The sequence below is a fragment of the Podarcis muralis genome, chromosome W, assembly GCF_964188315.1.
Source record: "Podarcis muralis chromosome W, rPodMur119.hap1.1, whole genome shotgun sequence".
Lineage (NCBI taxonomy): Eukaryota > Metazoa > Chordata > Lepidosauria > Squamata > Lacertidae > Podarcis > Podarcis muralis.
In genome coordinates, this window is record NC_135674.1 from 7,072,536 (window position 1) to 7,095,734 (window position 23,199).

Below are 23,199 nucleotides of genomic sequence, written 5' to 3' on the forward strand. Positions count from 1 at the left end.
GCAGCAGGGGCCAGCAGGAGAGGCAGAATCAGTAAATACAGAGAGGACCCGCGAGGCTGAAAGGACACCGGAACCAGAACCACGACTGAGTGAGCCAGTTGCACCAGACCAAACAGCCCCATCACAGCCAGCATCCTTGGAACACGAGCCAGAACCTGAACCCTGGACCAGGGAACACCCCAGGCCGCAACGCACACGTAGGCCGCCGGCGTACCTTGAGGACTGTTCAGTAGATTTATTGCTTTATTGTTCGGCGTCCAGCCACGCTTCCCCTGGGGGCCTCTGTAGATCGTAAAGCAATTAGCAGAATTACACAGCGTCTGTGTCGAAAGGGCAGTAAATAAGCCCAGACGTTTCTTCTATCTTAATATCTCTTTATTGGGAACAAAAATAGCGTATTTACAATCTCCAATTTCCATCTGATTCAAGCTGCATTTTCTCTGCGTCCTTCTCTCTCAGTGCAGCAGCTGAACTGAGTGCTTTCGATTTCCACTCAGCTCACAGCATTCCAAGCTGCTTTCGTCACGTCCTGGCGTACTTCCCTTGTACGCGCCTCCTCTCAGGCTTGAGGCACAGAAGGTTAACCCTTCACTACACCCAACAAGGACTATGAATGCGACCTCCCGGGCAGGACTGGAACTTAGAGGGGAGGGGTGTTATGTACTGAGTTGAATAGGATCCAAACTGCAGTAGTCTGATTGGTCCTAGAACAATAGGATTCAGAATGCAGCAGTCTGATTGGTCCTAGAACAATGCAGCAGTATGATTGGTTGGCAGGAACTACCCAATCATGCTCCAGATAGAAGTGAATCCACAACCTGATTGGCTTACAGTAGAATTCCGGAATTAGCCAATCATGTGCAGCCCATTGTGTAAATAATGTATATAAAGCAGATACTTTGAGGGGACTTTCATTCATTCCTCCTCACCACTATGAGCTGAATAAAGAGCATGAAATCACTTTGCACGGGTGCGGAAGGGGAAGATTTTCACCAAACTGGATCTCCGAGGGGCTTACAACCTTATCAGAGTACAAGAAGGCGATGAGTGGAAGACCACCATGTTCACCCCGATGGGGGCGTTTGAGTATTTAGTCATGCCCTTCGGTTTGCAGTGCGGAAGTCACTGTTTCCAAGCCTTCATGCACCCGTGTTAGGACCCTTGCTCTACAAAAACTGTGTCTGCTTTTTAGATGATCTTCTTGTGTTCTCGGAAGATGAACAACAGCACGTGAAGAATGTACGTCAGGTCCTGAGCAAACTCAAGGAGAACTGCTTTTGGGTCAAGCTGGAGAAGTGTCAGTTCCACGCAAAGCAAGTCAAATTCCTGGGGTACCGGCTGTCGGACCAGGGGTTGGCTATGGACCCGGGGAAGGTGAAGGCAGTGGTGGAATGGGAGAGTCCCAAAACCAGGAAAGATGTTCAGCGTTTCCTGGGTTTCAGCAATTTCTACAGGAAATTCATAAAGAATTTCGCAGAGTTGACGGCGCCAATCACGGACTGTCTCAGTGTTAAGAAGAAGTTTCAGTGGACGCAGGCAGCCCAAGAGGGGTTTGAGAAACTAAAGAGGGCTTTCGCTTCAGAGGAGCAACTGATCCACGTCGACCCGGCTCAACCACTACGGGTGGAAACAGATGCGTCGGATCGGGCGATAGGGGCGGTGCTGCTGCAGCCAGATCGAAAAGGGGAATGGCGTCCGTGTGCCTTCTTTTCGCGGAAGCTCAACAAATCAGAGCAGAACTACACCATCTACGATAAGGAATTGCTTTCGATCGTGGCTACTTTTAAACAATGGTGGCACTTCCTGGTTGGGGCAAAGCACCAAATTTTGGTGTGCACTGACCACAAAAACTTGGAGTATTGGCGTACGGCACGGGTGTTGTGCCAGAGACAGATAAGATGGGCAGAGTTCTTTGCCAACTTCAACTTCAAGATCCAATACGTGCCGGGAGAGCAGAATGCGAGGGCGGATGCGCTCTCCCGGAAACCCGAGTATATGATGGGGGAAGGGCCACCTGTAGCAAGACTGATGTTCCCGGAGAGCAAATGGTTGTGCGGGGGGACTTTGGTCAAGGACGACGAACTGATGCAAATGCTCAGAGACGATGCCTTTGCCAGACAAAAGATGGGGGAGTTAAGAGGAAGAGGGGGTCCCGAGGGTGGTTTTGAGGTGAAAGGGGGTTTACTGTACCACAAAGGGGCCTTGTATGTTCCAGGAGAAGACCTTCGGGGCCAAATCCTCAAGCAACTCCATGACAGTTGTACGGCGGGGCATTTTGGAAAGCATAAGGCCATGCTACTGGTCACGAGGGAATTTTGGTGGCCAAGGGTGAGAGAGGATGTAAAGGAATATGTGCGAGGATGTGACACATGTCAGAGGGCCAAAGGGGAAAGGGCGACACCAGCGGGGTTGCTGGAACCATTGCCCACACCTGGGAAGCCGTGGGAGGTGGTGGGTGTAGATTTTATCACTGATCTGCCCAGATGTAAGGGGAAGACAGCGGTCATGGTGGTGGTTGATCACTTAACCAAAATGTGCCATTTCGTGCCCTGTTCGCACGCCGTAACGGCGGAGGAAACAGCTAGGCTGTTGGTAGAGCACGTGTTTAGGTTACATGGAGTACCTGCAAGGGTGGTGTCAGACCGGGGGGCTCAATTTACCTCATGATTTTGGTGCAAGCTCATGGGGCTGCTCCAGGTGGAAGTGAGCTTTACAACGGCGAGACACCCCGAGACCAATGGGCAAGCGGAGAGGGCGAATGCTGTTTTACAACAGTATTTGAGGTGTTATGTAAGTCAGAAGCAGAACGATTGGGTGGACAAACTAGCCCTGGCAGAGTTTGCTTACAACAACGCAGAGAATGTATCCACAGGGATGACACCGTTCTTTGCCAATCATGGGCTTCATCCAAGGGCCTTCCCCGGGAGGGGGGAGGAGTCATGGAGTGTTCCAGCGGCCAAACAGTTTGTGGAGGAAATGGAAGCGATCCACAGACAGCTGCAGTTAAATTTGGAAAGGGCTAAGGAGTTATACAAGAAGGAAGCCGACAAACATCGGCGATCAGGTGAGGTCAGCAGGATTGGGGACAAGGTGTAGTTGTCCACGCAAGGATTGCCTTGGAAAGGGGGCTGTAAGAAACTCAAGCCCAGGAAGGTGGGGCCCTTTGAGGTTATCCAGCAAATAAATCCGGTGGCGTTTAAGCTCAGGTTGCCAGAAAGCATGAGAATCCATCCGGTGTTCCATAGGTCACTGCTGTTCCCCTACAGGGAGGGGGGAAGGAGAGCGGGTAGAGGGAGAGTGGAAGGCTCACCACCTGAAATGGAGGAAAGGGAGCAGTGCAACGAGGTGACGGAAATACTGGACTCTCGTTGGAGAGGGGGGAATGTGGAATATTTGGTGGCTTGGGAAGGGGCCCCGGCATCGGAGAATACCTGGGTCCCAGAAGATAGTATTTCTAACAACGAGCTGGTAGAGGAGTTCCACAATTTCTTCCCGGACAAACCAAAAGGCAAGGTGAGGTCCTTACAAGAGGTGTTCGAAACAACAGACAACGAAGAGGAATTCGAAGGTTTCCCAGCATCAGATGAGGAGGAGGAAGAAGACGAAGGCGTAGACTGGGGAACACCAGGACTTGGGGGTTGGAGAAGTGTGTTCGAAGAGACAGATGAGGAAGAGGGTAGTTTTGCAGGGTTCTCCCCGACCAACTCTGAGGAAAGAGAAGGGGACGTAGTCGGGTCTCCTGAGCGGGAGGGGGCCTTTGAGGAGGGGGTGGATGTCAGGGAGAGGCAAACGGGAAAAGATGAAAAGACAGAAACCAGCAGTTATAGAGAGCCTAAAGAGATTATCAGCAGCTTGTCGTCTGACAGTCAGTCTGACGTAGAGGGGGAGGAGGATGAGCCTGGGACAAGTCATGCTGTACACAGAGGAAGTAAGGGGAGGAGTTTTCGCAGACTTGCATGCTGGGTGCGGAAAAGGAGGAAGTAACATTAGAGAGAGCAACTGCGCACAAGGGGAAGGAGGTTAATGGAAACGCTGGAGATGTACTGTCAGGGTTGCTTCAAGATCCTAGCTCACAGAGGATCACGCTAGCCAACGGTCATTAAGTAAAAGTCTTTATTGAGTTACAGTTTCCATTCTCAAGCTGCTGCGTGCAACCCTACGTCTAGTAGCTAGATCGGCGAAGCTCCGTCTGAATCTCCGCCCCTCGTACACCAACTTAATATCCTAGCCCTGCTCCACCTTTTCCGCCTGACTGTTCTTCTCTGGGTCCCTCTGCCCCCCTGGGTCTCTTCCTTCCGGGATTCTTCGGACGCTGACCCCCCGGACTCTCCTGTCTCCTTGCGCCGGGCTTTAGGACCCGGCTCTCTTTCCGGGCTGCCTACTGCGCCTCCTTCCTGTGCATTTGAACTTGGCGCGCGCGCCCAACCTTCCACCTTCCGTCTAACCGTTTCTTCGCTCCCAGATGGAGGTGTGGCCACCCCTGACTCGTGCCCTCCCTCCTGCTGTGAGCTGCCAGCGCTTGCCCCCTGGCTCCTTTCCTCTTCCCTGTTCTCTGGCGGTGACGCTGGACCCGATCTCCAACTGCTCTCCTCTGATTCCCCTCTGGCTCTATCTCCCTGGGGTGCCCCCCTAAACTCCCCCCTTGCCTTGGCCACTGGTGCTCCTTTCTGTGAATCCTCCGACTCACTGGAGAGACTCGGAGATCTCGGGTCGTCGTCATCGCTCATCCTTTCTTCTGCCTCCTCCCCTTCGCTCTCTGTTTCCTTCCTTGCCCTTGCCTCTGCTCCTGAACCCCTGACATCCACCCCCCCCTCGAAGCCCCCCACTCCCCCTTCCCCTCCTTCCGGTGCTGGAGCTGGGTGCTGCTGCGTCAAGGAGACGAATGTCGGGTACCGTTCGGTTCCCGTAGCGGGCCTCCCTCCGAAGTCTTCCGGTTCTTCCTCCCTTCTCTCGTCGACGACGGTCACCTCTGCTTCCATCTCTGTGCCGCCGTGCTCGAAACCTGGATCGTCCCCGAAAATGTCCATGTCCGTCTCTCCCTCGCTTCCTCCAGGCGGCGTTGCTCGGCCTGGACCTTCTTGCCACTTCCTGCGCCACTGTTCCTCTGGTTTGTCGTCCCACCAATACGAGGGTTCTGAGGCAGATCCCGAGGGCGACCCCTCCGGGGAACGGACGTCTCGTATCGGGTCCTCGTCCGAGTCGAACCCCCGGAACGTGCTGCCCGAAAGCGTGGGTGTGAAAAGCCAGTCGTCGAAAAAGTCTGCTGGCATCGGTCTATGTGGGAAGAGGGCATGAAACTCGTCTTTGAGCAGAGGTTCGTCCAAGGCGTAGTCCGGCACCCAACTGTTCGCACTGGCCGGGGTGCCCTCCCTGGCGAGAAAGTATTCTACCCCTTCTTCCCCCCATCTGGAATCCAAAATCTCTGTGACTTCGTTGATGCGCTCCTTCTGTGCCACTCCTGCGTGCCCTGTTCTGTCTCTGGCCGGACTCTGCGCCGTTCCGGGTTCCTGAAACCTGTGCGGTGCCTTGTAGGGAGTGAGCACCGATCTGTGGAATACCGGATGCATTCTGGAACCCTCCGGAAGCGCCAGCCTGAAGGCCACCGGGTTGACCTGCTCTTCGACTTGATAGGGCCCCAGTTGCTTATGCCCTAGTTTCTTCTTGGCCAACGACCTGGCCGGCACTGCGTGGGCTGCTAACCAGACCCAGTCCCCCACGTGTAGCTCTTCGCCCACCCTTCTGCGTTTGTCCGCTTGTACCTTGTATGTGTGCTTGGCCAGTTCCAGGTGGCGCCTCAGCTGATCGTGGACTTCCTGCAGTTCCGACGCGAACGCATCTGCCGTCTGCGGCTCCCCTTCCCCCAGCCTTTCCAGTCCCGGGAAGGTTCTGGGGTGCCTCCCGTTGTTGGCGAAGAACGGTGTGACCCCCGTGGACACGTGCTTCGTGTTGTTGTAAGCGAACTCGGCGAGCGGCAGGTAATCCACCCATGTCGCAGGCTGTTGATTTGCATAACACCTCAAGTACTGCTGCATGATGGCATTGACCCGCTCTGCTTGCCCATTGGTTTGCGGGTGTCTCGCCGACGCCAGGTTGATCTTGACGTTCAGGAAGCCCATCAGCCGCTGCCAGAAATTTGAGATGAACTGCCGCCCCCGGTCGGACAGAATAGACCGTGGCAGACCGTGAACCTTGAACACGTGGTCTATGAACAGTTTGGCGGTTTGTTCCGCCGTGGCCACCTTCGCACACGGAATGAAATGTGCCATCTTGGAGAACAAGTCCACCACCACCAGCACTGCCGTCTTGCCCCTCGAGCTGGGCAGATCCGTGACAAAGTCCAGGGCCACCCTCTCCCAAGGTTCGGCCGGAGTTTGCAGCGGTTCCAACAGTCCGGCCGGCGGTCTAAGCACTGGCTTCGCCCTCTGGCAGGTGTCACACCTCGCCACGTAGTCCGCGACCTCCCTTCTCATTCCAGGCCACCAGAAATCCCTGGCTACTAGTTCCACCGTCTTCTCCTTGCCGAAGTGCCCTGCAGTGGGCGCGTCGTGCATCTGCTGCAGCACCTTGGCGCGAAGTTCGTCTCCCGGCACGTAGATGGCCCCTTTACGGATGAGCAATCCATCTCTTAGCTGGAAACCGTCGGCCGCTGCTTTGCCCCTTTGCACCTCTGAGATCTTTGCTTGCGCGAAGGAGTCCCCCTGCAACGCTCGTCGCACCGCCTCCAGATCCACGGTTGCCGCGGCGCACGCCCACACTGTTGGTGCGAAGATGTGCATGGCGGCCGCTGGCGTTGCTTCCTCCAGATACTGTGGCTTGCGGGAGAGAGCGTCCGCCATGATGTTGGTGTCCCCCGGGACATACTCTATTCGGAAGTCGAAGTTCGCAAAGAACTCAGCCCAACATATCTGCCTTTGGTTCAGGAACTGTGCCGTGCGCCAGTGCTCTAGGTTCTTGTGGTCCGTGCAAACCTGCACCGTGTGCTTGGCGCCGATCAGAAAGTGCCTCCACGCCTTGAACGCTGCATGAATGGCCAGCAACTCCCTGTCCCATATGGTGTAGTTCTGCTCGGACTTGCTGAGCTTCCTGGAGTAAAACGCTCCCGGTCGCCACACCCCCTGCGGGTCTTTCTGCAGCAGGACCGCCCCCACGGCTCTGTCCGAGGCGTCAGTCTCCACCCTCATCGGCTTGCTGGGGTTGACATGAAGCAGCTGCTCTTCCGACGCGAAGAGACGCTTGAGTGCCTGAAAGGACTGTTCCGCCTGCTCTGTCCAAATGAACTTCTTTTTCTTGGAGCTAAGCGTGTCAGTGATGGCCGCCGTCTGCATAGCGAAGCCCTTGATAAACTTGCGATAGAAGTTCGCGAAGCCGACAAACCGTTGGACCTCCTTCCGGTTGCGCGGGCTCTTCCAATCCAACACCGCTCGAACCTTGGCGCTGTCCATGGCGAGCCCCTTGTCAGACAGCTTGTAGCCCAGAAAATCCACCTCCGTCACGTCAAATTGGCACTTCTCCAGCTTGGCGTAGAGCCTATGGTGCTTCAGCCTGTTCAGTACTTCCTTGACGTGTTTGTCATGCTCCTGTTGCGACTCCGAAAAGATCAGGATGTCATCTAAGAAACAGACGCACGTCTTGTAGAGAAGTCCCGCCAACACGTGATGCATGAATGCTTGAAAAACGTGGGAGCCATTTTGCAATCCAAAAGGCATAACTCTATATTCGTAGGTCCCCAGTGGCGTGAACATGGCTGTTTTCCACTCGTCTCCCTCCCGCATGCGAATGAGGTTGTACGCACCTCGCAGATCCAATTTGGTGAACACTCTGCCCTTCCGCACCTTTGCGAGGAGGTCGTCAATTCGGGGCATGGGGAAGTCCGACGGCTTAGTCACACTGTTCAAGATCCTGTAATCCACTACGAGCCTCTTTTGGGGCGTATCCCGCTTCTTAACGAAGAACACCGGGCTGCCTCCCACCGCCTTGGACTCTCGGATGAAACCGCGCTCCAAATTATGATCTATGAACTCCTTGAGTTCTTGCAGCTCGTCCTCTGACATGGAATACAGTTTCCCCTTAGGCAGCGCCGCCCCTGGCAGCAGGTCAATCTTGCAGTCATATGGCCTGTGAGGGGGTAGCCTGTCTGCCTCCTTCTCGCAGAAAACTTCCAAAAATTCTGCGTACTTGTGGGGAATCGCTTGCAGCGTGCCTAGCAGTAGCTGTGACTCCTCTTCCTCTCCTTCCTGCCTGGGCACGATGCAGTGTTCAGCACAAAAGGAAGAGCCGAAGGTCAGCTGCCTCTGGTACCAAGCCAGCGTTGGGCTGTGTTTGTCCAGCCAACTCATGCCCAACACAATGGGCGTGTCCGACAATTGAGTGACGTTGAAGCTGATGACTTCTTGGTGATTCCCAAGTCGCATCACCATCGGTGGCGTCTGCTGCACCACTTGCCCTCCTAGCAGCTCCCTGCCATCCACCGTGACCACCTGCAGGGGCAGTGTGGCCGGCAGCAACTGTATAGCATGCTGGTTGACAAAGTCCTGCCCCATAAAGTCCGCATTGCTGCCTGAGTCAATGGTGATTGGCACGTCCATGGTGATGCCATTGGGCAGCTGGAGCGACGCGGTGAGCCTCACCACTGGTTTGGGCGGGAGGGGGTTCACGGGCTGTAAAATCTCTGGGGACTGCATCATTAATACGTCTGGCTGGGCCCCAGTGCCTCTTCCTCCAGCCAGACAGCGTCGTTTCCCTGCTGTGGTTCTCCTTGCTGCGTTGCTGCAGTCGCCATTGCTGAGGCTGCAGTGAGCTTGTGGAGCCTCTGGGGACACTCTTTCGCCATATGCCCTGGCTCCTCACAGACGTAACACTTCCTGTTCCCTCTAGGAGGCTTCGCTTTCACTGCTGCTGGTGCTAGGGCTCTGGTTGCTGACTGAGCCCTGGCACCTCCAACCTCCATCGGTTCAGCTCCTCCCCCTGGCGGAGGCGTGGATTGCGTACGTGCTGCTTCTCTGGGAAAGAAGGAGGAGCCCCTGGCTGGTTCGCGCCCTCCACGCCCTTCGTCCCTGCTCCACGGACGTCCTTCCAGCCGTACCCCCACTGCCAGCGCCCTCTGCACGACCTCCTGGGTGGTCCGGGGTCTCTCCCCTCTCGCAATCTCATCTTTTACAGAGCTGTTTAGTCCCTCCCAGAAAAGGTCTCTTACAGGGGTCGCATCTCTGTCCCATTCTAGGGCACTGGCCAAGGCGAAAAAGCGGGCATGGTACTGCCGTACGCTGGCCCTTCCCTGCTTCAGTCCATGAATCTGTTGCCGAGCAAGATCCACGTCAATGCTTGATAAAAAACACGCATCCATCGCTTTAATAAAGGCATTCGCATTTTGGAGCGCCGGATCGTTATCCCTCCATAAATTGCGCAGCCATGCTCTGGCATCCCCATGCAAATAAGACATGATGAACCCCACTTTCTCTTGCTCATCTCTAAAATCTTTACTCAGCAGTTGCAGTGCACACAGTACGTCTGCTTTAAAATTGGGATACTGTTGCAGGTTCCCATCGAAGTGAGAGACCAGACCGCCTGTGCGTCTCCCCAACCCAATCCCCTCTGGTTTGGGTGTCTGTTGCCCTTGCTTCGTAAGCACTTCCAACCTGACCTGGAGATCCCTGTAGGCGGCAGCTGCGTCCTCCTCTCTCTTCCTGGATGCGAGAGCCTCGGCATTCAGCTGTGACACTGCTTCTCTGAGTTCCGCTATCTGCTGTTCAGCCGTCATGTCGGCTGCCGTTCGTGAGCTCACTAGTAGGCACCTGCTTCTCTCCTCTCCTCGAGGCTGTAGATGCCCACAATACGTGAGACGGAGCTTACTGTCAGGGTTGCTTCAAGATCCTAGCTCACAGAGGATCACGCTAGCCAACGGTCATTAAGTAAAAGTCTTTATTGAGTTACAGTTTCCATTCTCAAGCTGCTGCGTGCAACCCTACGTCTAGTAGCTAGATCGGCGAAGCTCCGTCTGAATCTCCGCCCCTCGTACACCAACTTAATATCCTAGCCCTGCTCCACCTTTTCCGCCTGACTGTTCTTCTCTGGGTCCCTCTGCCCCCCTGGGTCTCTTCCTTCCGGGATTCTTCGGACGCTGACCCCCCGGACTCTCCTGTCTCCTTGCGCCGGGCTTTAGGACCCGGCTCTCTTTCCGGGCTGCCTACTGCGCCTCCTTCCTGTGCATTTGAACTTGGCGCGCGCGCCCAACCTTCCACCTTCCGTCTAACCGTTTCTTCGCTCCCAGATGGAGGTGTGGCCACCCCTGACTCGTGCCCTCCCTCCTGCTGTGAGCTGCCAGCGCTTGCCCCCTGGCTCCTTTCCTCTTCCCTGTTCTCTGGCGGTGACGCTGGACCCGATCTCCAACTGCTCTCCTCTGATTCCCCTCTGGCTCTATCTCCCTGGGGTGCCCCCCTAAACTCCCCCCTTGCCTTGGCCACTGGTGCTCCTTTCTGTGAATCCTCCGACTCACTGGAGAGACTCGGAGATCTCGGGTCGTCGTCATCGCTCATCCTTTCTTCTGCCTCCTCCCCTTCGCTCTCTGTTTCCTTCCTTGCCCTTGCCTCTGCTCCTGAACCCCTGACATGTACGTTTGAACTTTGTCAAATAAATCAATTGTTTGGAACTGGCTGGGAGCCCAGAGTCTTATCTATGGCCAGCTGGACAGCACTAAGCCTCTGACAGTTTGGTCAAACTCACGCTGGTAGCTTCAAGAACACTGTCCAATCATCTCGTCTTCTGTCGTCCCCTTCTTCTTGTGCCCTCAATCTTTCCCAACATCAGGGTCTTTTCCAGGGAGTCTTCTCTTCTCATGAGATGGCCAAAGTATTGGAGCCTCAGCTTCAGGATCTGTCCTTCCAGTGAGCACTCAGGGCTGATTTCCTTAAGAATGGATAGGTTTGATCTTCTTGCAGTCCCTGGGACTCTCAAGAGTCTCCTCCAGCACTATAATTCAAAAGCATCAATTCTTCGGCGATCAGCCTTCTTTATGGTCCAGCTCTCACTTCCATACATCACTACTGGGAAAACCATAGCTTTAACTATATGGACCTTCATTACATACAGATTACATTACATACAGATATGCTTACTCCAGAACAATGTTTTTTCATATACTCTTTAGCACATCCCCATTCTTTTAATAATTTTTGTTCCGATTGTCCCCTTATGAATGCTGTGAGTCTTGCCAGATTTATATATTCACAAAATTTAATTTGCCATTCTTTCATTGATGGAATTTTTCTCCCTTTCCAATTTTTTGCTATAAGCATCCTGGCAGCTGTCGTCGCATAAAGAAATACTTTCCTTTGATTGTCAGGAATATCGTTTGTGATTATACCTAAAAGGAAAGCCTCCGGTTCTTTACTGAAAGATATTTTAAACATCTTTTTGATTTCTTCATATATTTCATTCCAAAATTGTTTAATAGGTCGGCATTCCCACCACATGTGAAACATTGTTCCTATTTGCATCTCCAACAGGTACTTGATTTTAATTTGTAAATTTTAGCCAATTTTACCGTAGTTAAGTACCACTGGTACACCATTTTCATCAATTTTTCTCTGATTGTGTAACATGCCATAAATTTAATATCACATTTCCATAATTTCTCCCATTGGTGCAGCCTAATTGCGTAACCTATATCACATGCCCATTTAGTCATAACTTCTTTTACTTCTTCATCCTTTAACTCCCATTCTAATAATAAATTATACATTTTGGATATACTCTTTTTCAAGTTTTGTAATAATACTTTTTGTAATTTTGATTCTTCTTTTTCAAATCCTATTGCTTTATCCTGATTAAATATTTGGGCAATCTGATGAAATTGTAACCATGTGGTGCAGTATTGGGTCACCTCTGCATATGGTCTAATTTTAATTGGCCCTGTTCCTCCTTTAGGAGCTGCTGGTATGTCGCCAATCTTCCTATCGTAATTTTCTTTTTAACCAATATTACTTCTAACGGTGAAACCCACCATGGGGTTTTTGGTTCTAACAACCTTCTATGTCTCACCCAGACCTTATATAACAAATTTCTAATTACATGACTTAGAAATTCTTTATGCACTGCCACTTTGTTGTAAATTAGATAGGGATGCCAACCGTATCTGTTGTTCCATTCCTCCAAGTCTAAAATGTCATTATTATCTAATGTAATCCAGTCTCTGATCCAACTAAAGCATGCCGCATCATAGTATATTCTCAGGTCTAGGAGTCCAAAGCTACCTTGCTCTTTTATGTCTGTTAATAATTTATGTTTGATCTGTGGCTTTTTGCCTTGCCATATAAATTTTGTTTAGGTCCGTTTTCCATTTTTTAAAACAATAATCTTTACCTATTATGGGGATCATTTGAAAAAGGAACAGGAATTTTGGTAAGATATTCATTTTAATAGATGAAATTCTACCCCAGAGTGTTAAATTCAATCTTATCCAAATTTCCTTTTCTCTTTTTATTTCTTCCCAAATTTTTTTATAATTATCTTCAAACAAATTTATATTTTTCATTGTTATTTGAATTTCTAAATATTTCACTTTTTTTACAATTTGTAATCCAAATTTTTCTACCAGTCCCTTTTTCTCTTGGTCTTCCATGTTTTTACCATTAGTTTTGTTTTTTCTTTATTCAAAGCAAAACCTGAAACCTTTCCGAAGTTTTCCATTTTTTTCTAGAGCCTTTGCTATGCTTTCCTTTGGGTTTTCCACCATTAAAACTAAATCATCTGCAAATGCCCTTATTTTATATATTTTCTCCCCTAAGGATATAACATTTATTTTTTGGTCTAGTCTGATTTCTTGATTTAGTATTTCCAAAACCAAAATGAATAATAATGGTGAAAGCGGGCACCCTTGTTTGCTGCCCTTCTGTATTTTAAAATAATCAGTCATGTCATTATTTATTGTCATATTTGCTTCTTGTTGTTCATAGATTGCTTTTAACCCTCTTGTAATTTGGTCTCCCATGTCCATCTGGTCTAATATTATTTTTAGAAATTTCCATGAAACTTTGTCAAACGCCTTTTCCGCGTCCACAAATACAAAAGCTACCTTCTTATTCGGTTTCATGTCTAAATACTCAATCATATTGATCACTGTTCTTATATTATCGCTCATTTTCCTGCCCAGCAAGAACTCTGCCTGCTCTTTGTTTATACAATCCTGCAAAACTGTCTTTAATCTTGTTGCCAATATTTGTGCATAAATCTTGTAGTCATTATTAAGTAATGATATTGGTCTATAATTGGTTATGAACCCCTTATTTCGTCCTTGTTTCGGGATTACTACTATATGAGCCTGCTTCCAGGTATTGGGAATCTTCCCGTCTTCTAGTATTCTATTTAAAAGTATCTTCATAGGTGATAAGTGATTCCTCTAAGTTTTTGTAATGTATTGCGGTAAGACCGTCTGGACCTGGGGATTTTCCCAATTTCATCTTAATTATCGCTTGATGTAGCTCTGTCATGGTTATTGGGGAGTTTAGGTCTTGAATCTTTTCTTTCTTAATTTTAGGTATGTCCTTTCCACATAAATACTATTTTATTTCATCCTCTGTCTCAGTTCCTGCTTTATATAGCTTATTATAATATTTTATAAAGCACTTTTTCACTTCCTCAGGATTATCTAAAGTTCTCCCTTCTTCCACTATTTTATCAATTAGTTTTTCCTTTTGTCTCTTTTTCAATTGCCAGGCTAGCATCTTTCCAGGTTTATTTGCAAATTAAAATGACCTTTGTTTCATCCATTTTATATTATCCTCAATTTCACTATTTAATATTGCTGATGCCTGAGTTTGTAGTATTTTTAATTTTTGTCATATTAATTCATTTTTGGTTGTTTTGTTAATAATGTTTAATGTATTCCTATTTCTTTCCTTATTTGTTCTAGTTTTTGCTCTCTGTTTCTCTTCCTTATTGCATTTTGTTGTATGTAAAAGCCTCTTACGAAAGCTTTACTTGCATTCCATATTCTGATGTCTGTATCCTGTTCTTTATTTAATTCAAAAAATTCTTTCCTTAATTCTTGCACTTTTTTCACAGTCTTTTCATCGTTTAATATTCTTTCATTAAGTCTCCATCTTTTATTAGTTTTCTTATATTCCTTTAATTCTAATGTGACTGGGTTATGATCTGTAATAATTTTGGTCTGTATTTCTGCGTTTTTAATTTTAGTTGTTAAATTATTAGCCATATTCCGTCAGTTCTATGGGCTGATTGTTTTACTTCCAAGAAATGTGTATACTGCCTTTCTCCTGGGTTTTTATATTTCCATGTGTCAATCAGAAGGTGTCTGGGAGTCTACCTTTTTTTTATTTTCTTTCTCTCTCTGTCCTATCTAATTCTATTGATGTAACGCCATTTAGGTCTCCCATCAAAATAATTTCCTCTTCTATAAATTCCAGTAAATTAGCTTCTACTTTTCTGAAAATTCTGTTTTGTTACCATTCAGTGGGTGAACTCCTACTATAATTAAATGTTCTTTACCTTTTGTTATTTTTACCCCTAATAATCTACCCTCATCATCCTTGAAGATATTTTTTTGCGTCTAGTTTAGGGTTTACATAGATCACAATTCCCCTTTTATTTTTTACATCTGAGGATATAAATTCTTGACCCAATCTCTTGTTTTCTAAAACCCTTCTATGATTTCTAGTCACATGGGTCTCCTGCAAACATATGATATCCCATTGTCCTTTCCTCAATACATATTCTATTCTATTTCTCTTTCTCTAATCATTTAAACCGTTAACATTCCAAGATATAATTTTTAAATTCATTAATCTTTATTTGTTATCTACAATGGTTTCATTGAGTAAATTAAAAAAAGAAAAAAAAAAGAAAAGAAAAGCTTAGAAGTTTGTGGATTTTGATATTATGTTTTTTCCAGTCTCCCCCCCCCCTCTTAATACCCGCTTGTCTTTCTATACTTCTTGTGGTGTCTGCGTTGTTTCTTCTCGCTCCAACGTTGAATCCCCAGTTAGTTCCTTTTTCTACTTCCTCCAGAATTTTCCCAACCCGTCCACTGATCTAAAAGTTTTTCTTCTGTCCTTGTATGTAAAGGTGATACCATCAGGAAATTCCCACCGGAATCTAAAAGAATTCTTCTTGAGTGCTTCTGTTACTGTCTTATAGTTCTGCCTTTTCTTCAAAATTCTTTTTGGGATTTCCTTAAATATTTTGATAGGTCTGTCATCTATTATTAGCTTCACTTGTCCCTTTTGATGTAATATTTTGTCCTTTAAAAGTCTTGAGTTGAAAAAAAATTAAGCAATCTCCTGGCCCTTTATAAGTGATCCGATCTTTCTGATTTGATCCTGAAAATTTTATCAATATCCAGTAGCATCTCTTCTACTTCTACTTCCAACCAGTTTGCAATCTCCTGTAATAATTTCTCTTGAATTTGCTCATTGTGAGTTTGTGGGACGCCTCGAAGGTGGAGAACCATCTCCTTCTGATGCATCTCCAACAACGATATGTCATCGAGTATCTCTTCATGGGCTCTCTTTAAGTCGCTTATTTCTTCCTTCATTGAGTCTTGTGATTTTTTAATGTCCTTATTTTCACTTTGCAATTTCTTCGTCATTTCATCTTATTTGGTGGTTTTACTCTTGAGTTCTTGTACAGATTTATCCAGTTCTTTATTTTTAAGTGAGAGGTCACTTATTTGTGTTGTTAAGTCTATTATTAGCTTTGAGTTTTGTTTTGTAGGATGTTGCCAGCTAATATGTCCAGCTTATCATTCAAGCTCTTTTCCATCCCCATTATAAGATCTTTTATGTCAGTGTTGGGGTCAGTTTCAGCTGTTGATTGCCTTCTTACTTGTAGTCCTGACCCAGATGTCAGTGTAGTTTGGTATTTTTTAGAACCCATATTCGTCTTCTTCCTTTTGGTTCTGATCTAAATGTCTTTACTTCAGCCAAAGAATATTATATTTCTAAATTTTGAAGATGTTCTGTTTATATTTTATGTTTCCGTCCTTTTATTTTATCTGTTGGGATTGAAAGTCAGTTAAGATTCCAGTGGTTTTTCACTATGTCGTTACCAGTTCATCTCAAATGTTTAATTTTTTAGTCAGAATTTTTATATAAATTTAGTTGAATATTTTATTTTATTTATTTTGGCAATTATCAAAAAAATTCCTTCACAGTACTTAAAATCCATCTTAAGAACTTATTTTCTAGAAGCTGAGTTTGCTATTTCAGATGTCATTTCGTGTGTAGCTAGTTTTCTTTATGGTTGTATTTCAAACCTGTGTCTTCGCAGTTTTTTTTAAATTGTGGGAGTAATTTTATTTTCCGCCACTAGATGGCGCACTTTTCCAATTTACTTGTGAGGTGGTCCTTCTTGTTTTGTTCCTCTAGCCTCTCTTTGTTGCAGTTACTGTTTCCGCCACTATTCTTCTTCTGTCTTTTTTCCCTTCTGAGGGCGATGACTCATGCTTCCCCCCAGCGCCATTTTCGCCATCTGCTTTCTTCCCTATTCTCGTCTTTTTCCTCCTTCTTTCTCTCCCTTCATATATCTCTTCATCTTCCCTTTCACTTCTTTATCTTTATCTTTATCTTCCCACTGCTCTCTGGTCTTCAAATCTTTTCTACTCCTTCTCTTCTCCACTGTATCCTCCACGTTCCTCCCCCTCCTACTCCCCCCCACTAACCACTCTGTTTTGTGCTGATCTCCTTCTCTATGGCTGCTGCTTTGTTGTCACCGCTGCTGCTTGCTGTTTCAGCTCCTTGTCTCTCTCAACAGTGCATCCCCCTGTAGAAGCAGGTACTCGGTATGTCTCAGTTTTTATTTTCTGCCTCTTTACAAGGCTTATTTTCCACAACTTGCTACGTCTCAGAACGCTGAAGCTCCTCTCTCAGTTTACTTTACTGTCCTTTATAATCTTAAGTTAGTCCGTACTCCTTTTATTTTAAACCAACGTTGTTACTTTCTTCCTTCAGGAGTACTCTTGATTTTACAGTTTTAGTTTGGAGCAGCCTGGTGCTTTCTCATTCAGGTCTAAAGGGTGTCTCATGGTCAGGTGTGTGATCTTTCCGCACTGAGGTTCTTCCACCTTCCTTCTACTTTTTGTGCTGGAATGGCAGAAAACCCCTTTATGCGCTGCTTGGATCTATTTTCTTCAGTCTGGAATCTTCTCTCAGACCTCTTCAGGGTTCGCATTGCCCTCGCTTCCCCGTCCTTTTAGCCCATACCCGTGACTGGGAGCGCTCTTACTGCAGCAGAGTGCTTTCCCTGACCCATCGCTGAGCGCACCACACCAGGAAGTCTTCTTGCTTCCATTTTTGTGCCAATAATATTCTTGCTGCCGTCACTGCATATAAAAACTGTAGAGTTTGGTGATTATAGGGTTAACTTATAGAGTTTGGTGCTTCGTGTCTGAGGGAGGGTTTTTTCTATAAGAAGTCAGCCAGGATGTCACGTCCCAGTTTCTTTGTTCTGTGATTCTAGTTTCATTTTCAGTCAGAGCTGAGTCGGAGTGTGTTTGCTGTGGCAACCGTGCAGGACACCTGCAAAGGCCCCAGCCAGGGGGACAGTCGGGGGGAGAGCGTTGCTATGGCAATTCTTGAGGAAGCTCAGCAACAAGACACTCTCTCCATTGTCATTGACAGTGGACGCATTGCCTCGTTCCCTTTTCTGGCCTTCTTCTAAACTGCAAGGAAGTAAAAACTGGTTGCTATTTCTCCCTAGCAGATGGGAGTAAACGGCCGCTCACACAGACTGGAATGCTTTATTGTTCTTTTCTTGATCATGAAGTTCAGGCCTATGTTGTTCCAGAGATAGCAAATTGCCTGTTAAGTGTGTCTGCTTTAGTAGCAGATGGCTTCTGTATATCTTTTGCAAATAACATGTGTTCTTTTTCCAGGGATGGTAAGGAACTGTATACTGTGGAATGCAAGGACAGATTATTTACTGTACAGATGCCAGTTGTTACTGATGATGCCACTGAGGAAGCTAGGGTGCAATGTGTGAATGTAGTGCCACATAGTGGTTGTGCTTGTCTCTGGCACAGAAGATTTGGGCATCTGGGTTGGAGTTATGTTAAAAAGGCCCTTGAATTAACAGAAGGATGTAAATTTAAGGCTTGTGATAAATTCCTGGATTGTAGAGCCTGCAAACAATCGAAGGTTGTCACATGCTCTTATCCCAAGTCAGAAAGGAAGACCACTAGTCCTTTTGAATTGGTTCATGCAGATTTGTGTGGTCCAATGTCTGTAGAGTCCCTGGGGGGTTCAAAGTTCGTTCTTCTCGTTGATGACTTCTCGAGATCGGCTTGGATTTTTTCTTTAAAAACAAAGGGAGAGGCTGCTGGGTTGATCAAAGATTGGATCACAGCAGTAGAGGTAACCTTCTCCACCAAGGTGAAAAGTTTTCAAAGTGACAGGGGCGCGGAGTTCACTGGGTCTGCGTTGCAGAATTTCTTCTGACAGAAGGGAATCAGCCATAGGTTGACCGCGCCCCATAGTCCACAGCAGAATGGGATTGCAGAAAGGAAAAAAAGGACTTTACAGGAAGCAGTGTCCGCCATTCTGTTTGATGCAGGGCTACCCCAACGCTTTTGGGCCGAAGCCTGGAGATTTGCTGTTTTTACACAGAAAAGAGTGTACAATTCAAGTGTAGGGAACACACCCTATTTCCTGCTGCACGGTAGGAAGCCCAAGGTGCAGTACCTCCGTGTGTTTGGTTGTGAGGCCTGGGTCCTCATTCCAAAGGCTCTGCGCAGGAAGGGTGAGCCAAGGTCTAAGAAAATGATCTTTGTGGGGTATGAGCCTGGCTCAAAGGCTTGGAGGTTTGCATACCCGAGTGGGAACCAGTCCAGACTGGTGATCAGCAACAGTGATGAGTTCTGCGAACAGGCTGGGTGGGTACATCTTCATGGCAATCCAGACATGCTTTCACAGCAGTTCTTTGACTCAGATGGTGAGGAGGAGGAAGAGGAACTTGTTGTTGAGGACCAAAGTCCAGAGCAGCAGAGTCGTCCCCACAGGGACGGAGTCCACAACAGGGGCAGTTCAGGATCTCTCAGAGGGGGGAGTCCAAAGACACCTCCTCAAACCACTGTCAAGTCTGACCCAAAGAGTGAGCCTTCCTCACCTGCTGGACCGGCTGTCAGGTTCAAAAGGTGCAGCAGGTCAGAGGGGGAAGTCTCTGACACTAAGGATGGTCTTGCTGGCCCTAGTGGGTCAGAGGAGGCACCCGGGTTCACGCTGAGAAGATCAGCGAGGTCAACCAAGGGCAAGCCACCTGATAGGTTCGAGGTCACAAGTGTGTGGGTAGCTGTGGCTAGATGTGAACCTGAATCCTTCGAGGATGTTCAAAAGTTGCCTCAGGAAGAAGCCAGCAAATGGCATGAGGCAATGCAGAAAGAGATGATAAAATTGCTGGCTGGCAACCAAGCTGTGAGTTGCAGATGGGTTTATTGCCTTAAACCCACAGAAGCTGGAGAACCACAGTATAAAGCAAGATTAGTTACCAGAGGTTTCACACAGAGAAAAGGGATTCATTTCACGGAAGTGTATTCACCTACTTCTCGGAGTGAAACTCTGCACGTGCTCTTAGCTGTTGTAGCACAGAGAGGTTGGAAGGTAAACCACTTTGATGTGGATGTTGCCTACCTGAACTGAGATCTTCAGGAGGAGTTGTACATGCTTCCTCCTCCAGGTTTTGAGATCAATGGGCAAGGCATCGTGTGGCAGATGCACAAATCCATCTATGGGTTACGTCAATCTGCCAGAAACTGGAATATGTGTCTAAATGAAGCCTTGGAAGAGCTAGGTTTCAGGAGAAGTGTTGCTAATAGTTGCCTTTATCTGAAGGGGTCAGGTGCGACACAGGAGGCTGTGCAGGTCTTTGTTGACGATCTTTTGTTTCTAGGACAGACAGGTGCACAGGTAGAGAAGTTTGCTAAGGAGCTTGGCAAAAGGTTCAAGCTCAAGCAGCTTGGAGCTGTTCGGACTTATCTCGGTGTGGATGTTTTTAGAAAACAAGATGGAAGTTTTATGCTCAGCCAGAGAGGTAACATTGAGCAACTGCTTCAAAAGTTCAGGATGAGTGATTGTGCAGGTGTCAGGACCCCTATGGAGGCTGGTTACATGAAAGACAGCCAGCAAGTAGAACGCTCTGTGTTCAAAAACGCTGAAATCTTTCAATCAGCTCTAGGAAGTTTGCTTTATTTGTCCCAGTGGAGCAGACCAGATATAGCCTTTGCTATTAATCTGCTCAGCAGAGAAGCTTCAAGTCCTAGTGTGCAGACCTGAAATGGCATCAAGAGGGTGCTACAGTATCTCCATGATACCAAAGATTTTTGCCTTGTCAGTTCAGGGTGAGGTAAAGCTGACCTGTTGGGTGGACCCGAATTGGGCTAACTTGGATGATCACAAGTCCGTGTCCGGCCTAGTGGTGAAGTTTGGGAACTCAGTATTTGGGTGGAGGTCCAGAAAGCAAAGCCTTATAGCACTTTCATCCACTGAGGCTGAGTTCAGTGCTCTTTCTGAAGTGTGCAGAGAGCTAGAGTTCTATGCTTGTTTGGTACAAGAGCTCTGTGGAGTGAATAGTTTGCCCGTCACGGTTTTTGAAGACAACCAACCGTGCCTAAAATTGGCCGAGACGAGGCAATTCAAGGCCAGGACCAAACACCTAGACATTCGCTTTCAGAACGTGTGTCAGAGTGTTCACAAGGGATTGGTTGCACTGAAGTACTGTCCCTCAGCTAAGAACCTCGCTGATGGTTTCACGAAACCACTGACCTTCCAGAGACATGGAGAGTTCTGCAAAGGTCTGGGTTTGGGTTAACAATGGGTATGTGTTTCCCCTCAGACGCAAAGCAAGATGGGGTGTAGAGTTTGGTGATTATAGGGTTAACTTATAGAGTTTGGTGCTTCGTGTCTGAGGGAGGGTTTTTTCTATACGAAGTCAGCCAGGATGTCACATCCCAGTTTCTTTGTTCTGTGATTCTAGTTTCGTTTTCAGTCAGAGCTGAGTCGGAGTGTGTTTGAACTATGAGAAGAAAAATGTGTGAAAGCTCGGATGGAACAATACTGCTTGTAAATAATAAAGCTTCTAGATTAGAAGATTCTGTCTCTGGACTGTTTCACTCCCTATTCTCCCACGACAGCAACGCCGCTGCATCTCTGCTACTACTTCTGCCTCAGCTGAAGTGTTTTCCCAGAAGATTGCACTGAGAGAGAAAGCAGTGTTTTTTGGCGCAGGGAAGCGTACTGGACAGGCAGAAGTCCAACAAAAACAACTTACAATCCTGTCTATTAATATCCTCCCCTACAATGCCAAGTAAAAAAGCTTCTGGTTTTTTTAATAAATGTATATTTCAACATCTTTTTCATCTCATTATATATCATTTCCCAGAAGTTTTTCACTTTTTTACATTCCCACCACATGTGATAAAAAGTTCCTTCCTTTTCTTTACATTTCCAACATTTATTACTTGTTTTATACATTTTAGCTAATTTCACGGGGGTAATATGCCACCTATACATCATTTTCATCACATTTTCTTTCAAAGCATTGCATGCAGCAAATTTTAATCCTTCTTTCCACAGCTTTCCCCAATCTTTTAGCTGTATATTATATCCAAAATCTTTGGCCAATGTATCATAACCGACTTTACCTCTTCATCTTTCAAATGCCATTCAAGCAGCAATTTATACATTTTAGACAAAATTTTATAATCATTGTTCAGTACTCCTAATTCAAATTTTGATTTATTATCATCAAATCCCTTTTCCTTCAACTCCTGTTTAAACATCTCATTGACTTGGTGATAGTGCAACCAATCATTCACATATCCTTTTACCTCTTCATAAGGTTTCATTTTCCATTTACTTCCATCCTTTTGTATTAATTTTTCATATGTGGCCCAATTTTTACTCATATTTATCTTTTTCACACTCATCGCTTCTAATTGGGACACCCATCGTGGTGTTTTACATTCTAATAGAGATCTTCGGAATATATGGTTACCAAATCCTTTATGGACTTTTGTCTTGTTATACCATAAATATGTGTGCCAACCATATCTATTTTCATAACCCTCCAAATCCAACAAATCTGTATTTTCTAACAACATCAATTCCTTTAACCAACAAAGGCAAGACGCTTCATAGTACAATTTCACGTCTATAGCTTGAAATTGAAGCTATTGATTTTATCTCAGTTTCTTGCCTGCTTCCCACTCTGTGTTTTGCTTAAAACAAAAGGTTGAAAAAATATGTTCCAAGTGAGCAATTGACTAAACCTGGCCATCCTTTTTTTCTACCTGCTGCCTTAAAATTATCTCACCATTAACTTGATGCCATTCATTCAGGTGTTGAACAGACTTTAGTGGCAACTTGATTCACACGTGCTGACCTTTACGAGGTATGAGGATATCTTCCTGACTGGCTTTCAGAATATGTTTGTGATATGGCTTTCAGAATATGTTTGTGTCATGGATCACTGCCTTGCCGTGGCGAAGGGGCTTGAATAACTATGCTATGAAATAAATAAGCTATGAGCTATGCCGTGCAGGGCCACCCAAGATGGACAGGTCATAGTGGAGAGTTTTGACCAAATGTGATCTACCTGGAGCAGGAACCGGCAAGCCACTCCAGTATCCCTGCCAAGAAAACTCCATGGATAAAGACAACAGGCATATAAAAGTTATGACGCTGGAAGATGAGCCCCTCAGGTCAGAAGGCGTCCAACATGCTACTGAGGAAGAGCGGAGGACAAATACAAGTAGATTCAGAGCTGATGAAGCGGCTAGGCCAAAGCTGAAAGGTCACTCAGTTGCGGATATGCCTGGAAGCGAAAGGAAAGTCCAATGCTGTAAAGAAAAATATTGCATAGGAACCTGGAATGTAAGAACCATGAACCTTGGTAAGTTGGATGTGGTAAAAAATGAGATGGCAAGAGTAAATATTGACATCCTGGGCATCAGTGAACTAAAATGGACGGGAATGGGCGAATTCAGTTCGGATGACTATCATATCTACTACTGTGGGCAAGAATCCCGTAAAAGAAATGGAGTGGCCCTCATAGTCAACAAAAGAGTGGTGAAAGCTGTACTGGGATGCAATCTCAAAAATGATAGAATGATCTTGATACGAATCCAAGGCCAGACCTTTTAGCATCATAGTAATCCAAGTTTATACACCAACTACTAGTGCTGAAGAAACTGAAATT

At 46.7% G+C, this 23,199-nt stretch overlaps 1 pseudogene; it reads right to left on the reverse strand.

Annotated features, from left to right (window-relative positions):
* Nucleotides 1-15,008: 15,008 nt before the first annotated feature.
* On the reverse strand, nucleotides 15,009-15,888 carry LOC144326452 (uncharacterized; annotated as a pseudogene).
* Between the last annotated feature and the right edge of the window lie 7,311 nt (nucleotides 15,889-23,199).